The sequence below is a fragment of the Aplysia californica genome, unplaced genomic scaffold (assembly GCF_000002075.1).
Source record: "Aplysia californica isolate F4 #8 unplaced genomic scaffold, AplCal3.0 scaffold01247, whole genome shotgun sequence".
NCBI lineage: Eukaryota > Metazoa > Mollusca > Gastropoda > Aplysiida > Aplysiidae > Aplysia > Aplysia californica.
This window is the reverse complement of record NW_004798517.1, coordinates 127,774-136,322: the sequence shown is the minus strand read 5'-3', so window position 1 is coordinate 136,322 and position 8,549 is coordinate 127,774.

Sequence of the window (8,549 nt, the reverse complement as noted above, 5' to 3'; positions counted from 1 at the left end):
TGTGCTAATGAAACCGAGGCGATCAGGCGACACATAGAGATCTGGATTCCATTATATCTTAGGAAATATTCAGGTATGTTATTTGTTTTCGTATTTCTTGATATTGAACCGTATTCCAATTCTTATTATTAAGTCCTCATTCTTCGTCTCTCCCCATTCCTCCTCATTGTACATATTGTGCGTACTAAAAGGTCATTTCATTCCCCTTTCCCTATTTTGGGCTAGTTCCGTTGTTTCTCTCTCACTTGTATTTCCTGTGCACTCTTTCTACTCAAACTGCACCCCTCCTTAACTCCTTCCTGCTAGTTCCTTCAGATTTAGTAATTTCTATATTTTCAGTGTTCCACATCCAGCAACCACCCTTGCGACTCTTAATTTAAGCCAGAGCAATCTCTCTCTCTCTCTCTCTCTCTCTCTCTCTCTCTCTCTCTCTCTCTCTCTCTCTCTCTCTCTCTCTCTCTCTCTCTCTCTCTCCCCTGTTAACAGACGTCCCGTATTAGGACATTAACTCAATTACTACTTTAGAAATTAAAAAGTACCAATAATTGGTGAGTTTTGAGTTCAACTTCAAATTAAATGTTTGTATTTAGTATCAAAAAATGCCCCTGGTCATGTCGAGTAATGAGTCTAAAATTAACCTAAGACCTGAATATTTGATGGTTAAATCAATTCAACTGAGAACAATTTATGATATTGGTTGCTTCGTGTCCCTGAAGGTGGAACCTCTCCTTCAATAGGCTGCAGTATCACACTGATACTAATATTGGAATAATGGAAGTTTTAATTGGTCAAAAATACACAACCATGTGAAGGTCTCCTAGAAGGATAAAAATGTCCTTTCTTTATAACATGCTACAATTTGTTTCTTCTACTGTTTGGCTTATTTTGATAGAATGCGGTGAATTCAAAGATACGCTTATACCAGTATTTGATATTTTAAATGCTCCAACAGGAAGTCATTGTTAATATTATTGACCCAGGAAAGATCTTTGTTTTGCAAAAATTTAGTCTACAAGAAATGCATAGTATCAAAGTTGTAAAAAAGTGAACATTTTTAACTCATAATTTTGCAGACAGATTTTTGTAAATGTTTGTCCATCCTTTTAATCAGTAGTAAGAAAAGTTGATGTTTGGAAAATCTGTAGATCTATCTATGTGGCAAATACATGAACAGATTTTCTCTTTAGCGATATAGAACATAATACTCAATCAAAAACCAATATGGGGGCTCTCGTGACCTAGAGGTTAGGGTGTTGGCCGCTTATTCGAAGGTCCCGGGTTCGAATCCGGGTAGCGACCAAAAAAATTCTTCTCTAAAATTGTCTCATTTCACCTCATTGCCTGCTCTCTAGCAATGTTCTATCATCTGCCTTCGTCTCCTCTTTTTGCCCCCACCCCCTTACCTCCTTTGCCCCCTCCTGTGGGCTTCTGACTCTTTCTGCAGCCTTTCTACTGCTTCTCCCTGGTTCCTTCTTAATGCTGTCTTTCAGCCACATCCCTACTGAAAAAGTTTAATGTGTCTCGCGAGCTCATATAACCTTATGCAGTTGTGAGAGCCGTAAAACACTTTTAAAAAACGAAACCCAAAAACCCACCCCAAAACCCCCCCAATATATTGCCTTTTGTTATTGTCGATGGGTGGGGGGTGTCAATGACAGAACCTTCTCGTTTCCTTTCCCCTGTAGTTTGTCCCTGTCTGTCGTATTTTTTCCCTACATTTTGATAATTGTTATTGCCTTGGATGTGCTTTTCTTTGCTTAAACTGTAAAGTTTAATTAATAACTAATTTGACTTCAAATTTATTTTTCACAGAAAGCCAGCACCCACATGATAAGACAACAGCTGACAGTCACCCAAGAAGCTGACACCCTGCCCAGACAGCACGGACCTTCCACTCACTCTTAGACAACCAGCCAGACGAGTATACTGCCACAGCTACCCTGAAATGGACTTCCGTCAGTTACACCAGCGAACGATAACTGGCAACTATAACAGCTGACTGTGCACTTTGATTTCTCAAGCTTGTGTGAAATTGTGCGGATAGGGCTGTAAAAACATGGACTCAACGCCAGAAAAATTCTTTGTATGATGTACTGTTTCAGATATTGTACAGAAGCTGCTTCACTATATGAGATCACTGAACTAGAAAGATGACGAGGCAATTCTATCCCTTTCCTTCAGTTCAAAGTTTGACGGTTTGTTCACTTTTCTGGTCCAACAAGTATCAAAGTGGTCTGCTTCTACGATTTCCGTATATCACACTCAGGCTTGAAGTGACGCAGTGGGGCTGTAGAGAAGGCAGATAGGTTGATAGGGAGCTAGGTGGATAGGCTAGGTTCAGAGTAGGATTTTGTAGGTATTGCCATGGCCATGGCGGGAGGTAGTTGAGGGGGCAGTGTAGGTTTTTCTTTTTTTGGGAAGGGGGGGGGGGGGGTTGCAGGGGTAGAATGGTGTGGGTAGAGCTTCCTGCTGATTTTGAGTTTGAGTGTGATGATGTTGGAGTGGCGTGTATACTGGATTGTTCCGTAAGGACCACCTGGACGACCAAGAGGAGCACCCGCAGACAGGACATCTACAGGAGGTATTTGTCTGGGAAATATGTCTCGGTGTTCATTATTATAGTTTTTCGAGTTAAAGGTAAGTTTTATTGTTGCATTTAAGTGCAAGGAGAGAATGATAAAATGTATTTTTACTGAAAGGTTTTTATAAATGACCTTCTGTCCTTTTAAACTGGTGGTAAACAATATTATAACGACTCTTTTTATATTTTGAAACAAAAATGCAAACTGTATAGACGTAATACAATAGTATTGATTGACAAATGATGAAACATATTTTTGGACAAATTTTAAAAAATGTCTTTGATGCTTTTTAAACCAGTAGCAAAAATATTTTAGCGACAGTTTATTTTTTCACGAAAAGAATACAAACTGTATGTATAGATGTAAGACGATTGTATTAATTGACACGTCTTCATCACCAGGACCAGCCGTGGACAGGAGGACCAGCTGGAGGAGCACCCACAGACAGGATCATCTACAGGAGGTATTTGTCTGGGAAATATGTCTTGGAACACTATTTATTAATAATTAAAGTAAAATTAGAAAAATAACTATTGGTTTTGTTATTTCAAGGTGAAAGACTTGTTTTTGCATTTTGGTGAAAAAGAAAACTAATAAAACATTTCTCCTGGCCCGTTTTCATTAATGTCTTTTCTGGCTTTTTAACATGCAATTTGAAATCACGTTTCTGCGTAATTCTCTTGTGTTTATGGAAATGCGACCCGACATATTACGTTTATAAAACCACTTGTTTCGAGTCAAACTCATCAATTAAGCATTACGCAGATGTAGAATTCATTTATCTTTGACTTCCGGGTCAAACTAAAGGCTTGTTAGCTCATACTTTTTTATATTGGGCTCCTACCATAATACAATGACTTCGCATCGGTCCAGCCATAGTTATGGACCTCAACTGTCGAGACATAGTTAAACAGTTAAACCGGTAGTAAAAATATATCCCCTCTTGTATATTCTGGAACAAAAATACAAACTGTATAGATACAATACGATTATATTAATTGACACGTCTTCATCACCAGGACCAGCCACTGACAGGAGGATCAGCCGGAGGAGCACCCACAGACAGGAGCATCTACAGGAGGTATTTGTCAGGAAAATATTGTCTTGGAACATTATTTGTTAATTTATAATTAAAGCAAAATTTAAAAATACCCCCCCACCCTTCTCGTTTTTATTAGAGTTGGGGCGAGCGGATGGACGGGTTCGTTACTCGCGGACTGTCAGAGCGAGCGGGTAACGGACGGCCATGCGAGTGGACTGCGAACCTCAACACAGTTCATTTTTTTGGGTCCACTGCACAATTTTACTCTCTCAGCGAGCAGACTGCGGACCTCAAGTCAGTTCTTTTTTTTTTTGGTCCGCTCCACAATTTAATTCACTTAACGGGCGGGCGAACGGACTAACTCTAGCACACGAGATACTCAACTCGATGTTAGGCCCGCCGTCTATTGTTTGTTAGTTAGGCATAGTGTTTCAAGCCACTTGCGGTGCCACAGGGAGTGAGAGAGGGTGGTGACGTAGCACTATGTGAGTAACCTTTCACCTCGTGTGTGGCTCGCACTGTGTATGTTCCAATTTAACCTGAAGGCGAAGTTTAAAGAATTTGGGTCGATAGTGCCGTAAAACACCTGCTCAGTCAATCAAAAAAGAATTTCCAAAGGCCTTTTTATGGGGGTGGGGGGGGGGGGGGAAGCAGTTTCCAGCATGAACACCTAGCTACAATGTGGGGCAGGAGGGTGAATGTTTTACGAGGGGGGCAGGTTGTATATAGTATGCAATAGGAGTCGCTCCCCGTCCGTCTGCCTGCCTGCTTGAATGCATGGAGTCTCTCCATCCACCCGTCAGCTCGCTGGCTAAATGAACTTTTGTCTCTGTCCGATGAGTAGCGAGTAGCGAACTACTCTTCACAAGCGGATGGTTCGTTACCCGTCCGCTTGTTTGCTGGTAGTGCCAGCGAGCACTTCGTTACTCACGGACGCTGATTTAGCGAGTCTGACCCTACTTCAGTTCTTATGTACAGTAGAATTGTAAAAGGGCAGATTCAACAATGTCATGCTCATAACTGTGTCTGAACTACAACAGGGAACTGCTTCTTTTACTTTCCCAATCCTTACTATCGTCATTTTCCTCTACCTTTTTATGTTTGTCACTCTCTTGTGACCCACTATTTCCGGGGTGCTTTGAAAGTCGAAAGAGACTTTGTGCTGTTGAAGCCAGAGAGGTGAGCAGAGTAAGTCTGATTCTCTGTAAAAACTTCTCTGTTGACATCCACCCCATGGTGGTCATATGACCTTATTCAGTTGTGAGCGCCGTAAAACCTCTACAAAAAAAAAGAAAGAAGAAAAATATCAATCGGTTCTTTTGATTTAAAGGTAAAAGTTTTATTTTTACATTTAGGTGAAAAGAGAAAATAATAAGAGGCCTACGTATTTACTGACAGATTTTTATTAATGTCCTTTTAAACCAGTAGTAAAAATATATCAACTCTTTATTTTCTGAAAGAAAAATGGAAACTATATAGATGTAAGACGGTTGTATTAATTGACACGTCTTCATCACCAGGACCAGTCGCGGACAGGAGACCAGCCGGAGGAGCACCCACAGACAGGAGCATCTACAGGAGGTATTTGTCTGGGAAATATGTCTTGGAACTCTATTTGTTAATTCACTATTAAAGTAAAATTAGGAAAGTACCTATTGGCTTTTATGATTTAAAGGTAAGTTTTATTTTTTGCATATTGGTAAAAAAGGAAAATGATGAAACGTATTTTCTGACAGATTTTTATAAATGTCATTTTGTCCGTTTAAATTGGTAAAAAACAATATTATAGCTACTCTTTTTATTTTCTTAAAACAAAAGTACAAACTGTATAGATGTAAGAAGAGTGTGTTTATTGACACGTCTTCATCACCAGGACCAGCCGCCAGATGACCACCCACAGACAACACGATTTCCGTATCTCACACTCAGGCTTAAAGTGATGCAGTGGGGGCTGTAGAGATAGGCAGATAGGTTGATAGGGAGCTAGGTGGATAGGCTAGGTTCAGAGTAGGATTTTGTAGGTATTGCCATGGCCATGGTGGGAGGTAGTTGAGGGGGCAGTGCAGGTTTTTCTTTTTTTTGGGGGGGGGAAGGGGTGTGGAGGGTTGCAGGGGTAGAATGGTGTGGGTAGAGCTTCCTGCTGATTTTGAGTTTGAGTGTGAGGATGTTGGAGTGGCGTGTATACTGGATTGTTCCGTAAGGACCACCTGGACCACCAAGAGGAGCACCCGCAGACAGGACATCTACAGGAGGTATTTGTCAGGGAAATATGTCTTTCTTGTTTGTTTTGTTTCAGTAGAGGTTTTATGGTGCTCGCAACTGCATAAGGTCATATGAGCGCCAAGAGGTGGATGTCAACAGAGAAGTCCTTACAGGGAATCAGACTTTCTCTGCCCACCTCTTTAGCTTCAACAGCACAAAGTCTGCTTTATCAAGGAACCCCTGAAACAGTGGGTCACAAGAGTTTGACAAACATACAAAAGAACTAGAGGAAATGACGATAGTATGGATTTGAAAAAGCAGCAGTTCCCTCTTGCAGTCCAGGCAGTTATGAGCATGACATTGATGAATCAGCTGATTTACAATTACAATTCTACTATTCATAAGAACATGGTTTATGTCCCCCCTTTGGGAATGGCCTAAAGACACTTCAGTCAGTAGCACCGCCCTGGGGGGAGGAGGGGGTGAACTATGTCTTGGAACATTATTTGATCATACATAATTACAGGGTTTTTTTTGTTAAAGGTAAAAGTTTTATAGCTGTATTTAGGGGAAAAGGGAGAATGATAAAATGTAATTACTGAAAAATGTTTATTAATGACCTTCTGTCCTTTTAAACTGGTGATAAACATTATAACCATTCTTTTTATATTTTGAAACAAAAATTTAAACTGTATAGACGTAAGACAATTGTATTAATTGACTCGTCTTCATCACCAGGACCAGCCGCAGACAGGACCAGCCGGAGGAGCACCCACAGACAGGAGCATCTACAGGAGGTATTTGTCTGGAAAATATGTCTTGGAACATTATTTATTAATTGTTGAAGTAAAAATTAGAAAAATTGCTGGTGGAGCTTTTTTTCAATTTCAAAGTGAAAGTTTAAAAAAAATATTTATGTGAAAAGGTAATATAAGAAAACGTATGCCGGTATACTGACAGGTTTTTATAACTGTTATTATGGCCTTTAAACCCGATAGTAGAAAATATAGCGACTGTTTTTTTCTCAAGCAAAAATACAAACTGTATAGTTGCAATACGATTGTATTGACACGTCTTCATCATCAGGACCAGCCGGGACAGGAGGACCAGCCGGAGGAGCACCCACAGATAGGAACATCTACAGGAGGTATTTGTTTAGGAAATATGTCTTGGAAAATTATTTGTTAATTGTTAAAGTAAAATTAGAAAAATAAATTTCGTGGGTTTTTTTAAATTTCGTGGTGAAAGTTTGTTGGTTTTTTATTGCCATTTATGTGAAAAGAGAACATAATAAAATGTATTTACTGACAGGATTTTATCAACGTCCTTATGTCCTTTTAAACTGGTAGTAAATAATATAACGAGTCTTTTTTTTTTCTGAATCAAAAATACAAAACTGTAGCCCTTAGATGTAAGACGATTGTATGAATTGACACGTCTTCATCACCAGGACCAGCCGCGGACAGGAGGACCAGCCGGAGTAACACCCACAGACAGGAGCATCTACAGGAGGTATTTGTTTAGGAAATATGTCTTGGAAAATGATTTATTAATTATTAAGGTAATATTTGAAAAAAAAGTTCCATTTTTTTAAATTTCAAGGTGAAAGTTTGTTTGGGGGGGGGGGGGGGGGGGGAGAGAGTTGCATTTATGTGAAAAGGAAAAATAATAAAACGTATTTTGTGACAGATTTTTATGTCCTTCTGGTATTTTAAAGTAGTAGTAAGAAATATAAAAAAGTGACTCTTTTTATTTTCTGAAACAGTTACAATAATTGTATATAATCAAGAGGATATTATTAATTGACACGTCTTCATCACCAGGACCAGCCGCGGACAGGAGGACCAGCCGGAGGAGCACCCACAGACAGGAGCATCTACAGGAGGTATTTGTCTGGGAAATATGTCTTGGAACATTATTGATCAATTACTTTTAAAAAACTTTTTCATCCTCTGTTGCCATTATGCATAGAGGGGAGATGCAGTTTTCTATGGTACGCTAGCTCCGCAGCTCTTTCAGTTCGGATACTATGATTTATCAGAGCTTCCTTGACAACTTCAATCCACCCTTTGTGTGGCCTTCCTCTTCCTTTATAGCTTGAGTGCTTGGTGTTATAGGTTCTCAAGGCTGGCTGGCTAGGTAACATACGTAACAGGTGGTCGAACCATTTTGTTCTGTCTTTCTATGAAATGCAGTCAGATGTCCCAGTCCAAATAGCATAATGTAATCAAACATTGAAGTTCTCGTTAGGGGGCTCTCGTGGTCTAGAGGTTAAGGTGTTGGCCTCTCATTCAAATGTCCCTGCTTCGATTCCGGGTAGTGACCGAAAAATTTTCTTCTCTAAAATTGTCTCCTTTCACCTCCTTTCCTGCTCTCTAGCAATGTTCTGTTGTCTGCTTTCATTTCCACTTTCTGCCCCCACCCTCTCACCTCCTTTGCCCCCTCCTCTGGGCTCCTGACTCTTTCTGCAGCCTTTCTACTGTTACTCCTTGGCTCCTCCTTACTGCTGTCTTTCTGCCACACCCCTGATCTTCTGGTAGGAAAGATCTACACCTAGCCTTCTCGGACAAGGGCGAAAAATCTCGGAGGGCCCGTGTGCAAGTTGCGCACGTTAAAGATCCCTTGATGGTCTAAAATCGATAAGAGTAGGCTTCGGCCGCCACCCAGGCAAAATTCGAAATTTCCTACCAACTGAAAATATTAGGTGTGTCCCGCGCGCTCAT